Raw genomic sequence first — 3,359 nt, 5'->3', positions numbered from 1 at the left:
GGACAGAACCAAAGAGCGTGGATATAATTGTCCGGTGAATTGGTTTGGCAGTGTGAGCAGTTGTTGGTAGATGCAAAGCCCATCTTGAACATCCGATGACCTGTATAGTGCACTCTATGTAGTATTTTGTATTGAATTAATTGAAGACTGGGATTTCTGATTAGATGAAAGGTTTTTAAGCAAATCTGAGACCAGAAGTTTTGGTCTAAGTTAACTGATAAATCCGCTTCCCATTTTGCAATAGGAAGTGATATTGATTCATCTGTTTTAGAAAGCATTCTGTACATTTTGGATAGTAATTTGGGGGTTTTAAGAGTAAAAAATTGAACCACACTTGGTGGTGTTTGTAGTTCAACTTGACCCAGTTTAAATTTCTTTTTTATTATGGATTTAATTTGTTGATATTCTAAAAATCTTTTCTTGTTGATCCCATATTGTGTAACTAGTCTGTCAAATGAAATAAATTCTGTTCCTTCTAGTATATGTTCTACATATTTGATTCCTTTACCATTCCAATCTGAAAAGTTTATCATATTATTGTTTTGTAATATGTCAGGGTTGTTCCAGATAGGTGTACGTTTGCATGGGATTAATGAAGACTCCGTCAATTTTAGAAACTCCCACCATGCTGTCAGAGAAGAGCTGATGTTGATGCTTTTGAAGCATTCATGTCGTTGGATGTTTGAGCTGATAAATGGTAGATCTGAAATCTCTAGATTATTGCAAAGTGCTTGTTCTACATCTAGCCAAGGTTCATCTAAGAGGGTATGTTTTAGCCATCCTGAGATAAACTGAAGCCTGTTGGCTAAGAAGTAGTGCTGAAAGTTCGGTAGTTCTAATCCTCCTTTATCCTTGGTTTTTTGTAGTGTTTTTAAGCTTATACGTGGGGGCTTATTTTTCCAAAGAAATTTGGACATATATGAATCTAGAGATCTGAACCAATCTTGCGGCGGTTTAGTTGGGATCATTGAGAATAAATACAGCAGTATTCTCAAACAAGCAACAGTGAACGCACCTGTGTGAGGCAAATTCCACAATCACAGTTCAATCAGTCCCCCCACCCTGACACTTTTTTCCACTTTAAGTGAGGAAATGGAATTAAATCTGACACATCTTTATCTTTTTTGGACATATCAACATATCTTTTTAAGGTTAAGAGAATATGGTCATCAGATTGGAGAAGCTGAACAATCAGAGCTGTGATAATGATATTTAAGGATATTTAAGGTGTGTTGACTGGTTCATAACGTCAGCTCATGTGAGAAAACATCCCATGCTAAAAGTTGCTGCTAGCTGCTGGTTGATGGTGAATTTATTGTGTGTTTCCACAGTCTGTACAGATGAAGAGTAGCAGAGCTGGAGATGAGGCAGGAGGAAAAGTTGACTCAATTCAATTACAGTTTATTTATATAGCGTTAATCACAACAACAGTCACCTCAAGACACTTTATACTGCAAGGTGGAGGCCCTATTGTAATACAGAGAAAACAAAATGATCAAAACAAGCCCTTTTGAGCGAGCACTTGGTGACTGTGGGAAGGAAAAACACCATTTTAACTGGAAGAAACTTCCAGTAGAAGCAGGTATAGGGAGGGGCAGCCTCTGAGGACTGGTTGGGGTTGAGGGGAGGGAGAAAGGACAAAGGACACGCTGTGGAAGAGAGCCACTCTATGAGCTGTTCATTCAGTTTGTGGTTTAGCTTGACTCCATGACGTTTCTGAACTAATGCTTTGCTCAATTAATGTTGCAATGAATTATGGGTGGATTTCACTGATATTCTATCTTTATGTTGTCACCAAACAGATCTACAGATTTAGGATTAGCTACAGGCTCCTCTACCCCTGCTAGCCCTTCTGTCCTGCCCAGGATGGCGCCCCTGGTGCCCCCTCATAAGGTCCAGCAGTCCTACTGTCCATCCAACAGCTCCTTCTCCCCTCTTACAGCCCCTATGGGAGCTCCATCTGTGGTGGCTACAGGCCTTACAGCTACAGCTACGGTGGCGGCTACAGCCTGGGAGGATACAGACACACACCTCACCTTGAGGACGTCCCCCCAGCAGGTTTGTGCAGCAGGCTGAAGAGATGGAACAGCAAGCACTCACATATTCATATGAGTACATTTAGTTGTTTTGAGAGGTGTACTCAACACAGGACAGTGGCTGCAGGTGCTGATTGTTTTGAGTTCAAAGTAATTAAGGCTGCTGTTGCAAAGTTTGATAATAGAATCTGAAGCTGGTAATGTTCAGGGCTGCAGTACACGTGTAAAGATGAGTCTGCTTGTATGACATCATATGTGCCTTTGTGTAACTCAGTGGCAAATAAATTGGGTACCATAGCTCCATATGCCATTAGTTACTTTACAAGTGTAAGGAAAAGCAGAAGGACTTGTTTTTGGTTAAGACCAGTTAAAGTGATGAATGTCTTTCATTCAGTTTCCTTGCTTGGTTTAGACACTAACTGGACGAGCGAGGAGGACGACCACGTGGTGGCCAGAGGAGAATATGACTTTACAGCTGCTTCTCAGGAGGAGCTTTCTATGCAAGCTGGAGAGATGCTCAACCTTGCTCCTAAAGGTGATGAGTTTTTTACTGGCTGCGGGACATTTGATTCTGAGTGCTTTGACCCAAAACCTTCTATTTTTGTTTTCCTTATCTTAGAAATAACAGATGAGGGCTCTTCTTTTGTGTGAGCGTGCCCCATGTTTACAACTATCTCCCTCGTGTTTAGAGCTACAGCCCCGTGTGCGTGGCTGGCTCCTGGCCAGCGTGGACGGTGAGACCACCGGCTCGTCCCAGCAAACTACGTTAAGATCCTCAGCAAGAGAAGAGACCGCCGGGCCACAGATGTGGAGAGGCTCGCTCAGGCCCAGCAGGAGAACACGCAGGCACCCCAAACAACCTCAGCTGCACAAATCTGTGTCTCTCCTGCAGCCCATAAACGTACAGCATCTACCCGCATCATGTACAGTACATGAATGACCCGTCTCGTCAGATTCATTAGGCTCAGCTGTGTCCCCCTCCTGTGTGCAGTTTCCTCGTTTCCCTCTGTGTGTATTTATAGTAGTGATGGCCAAACAAAGCTTTCTGAAGCTTGTGTTGAAAAACGATTCATTACTGGAAGCTTTTTAACACAGTCCTCTGTGGTGACATCTGGTGGTCAAAAATATGAAGAGCAGCTTGAATCTACAAAAAAACTGAACTGCTTCATTTTGATTGCCCACTCTGCAGAGTGGAATTCACAATTCACAATTGGACGTCACTGATCACGTGACTGTGGCCAAACGAATCGAGCATCGACAGAGTGCTTCTGAAGCGGTGTGTTGGTGTTTTTGACACACGCGCCGGAGCGTCAGCTTCAAGCG

Source organism: Neolamprologus multifasciatus, unplaced genomic scaffold (assembly GCF_963576455.1).
Source record: "Neolamprologus multifasciatus unplaced genomic scaffold, fNeoMul1.2 chr13_unloc_1, whole genome shotgun sequence".
NCBI classification, from domain to species: domain Eukaryota; kingdom Metazoa; phylum Chordata; class Actinopteri; order Cichliformes; family Cichlidae; genus Neolamprologus; species Neolamprologus multifasciatus.
The sequence above is the reverse complement of the archived record's forward strand: the minus strand, read 5'-3'. Positions refer to the sequence as shown.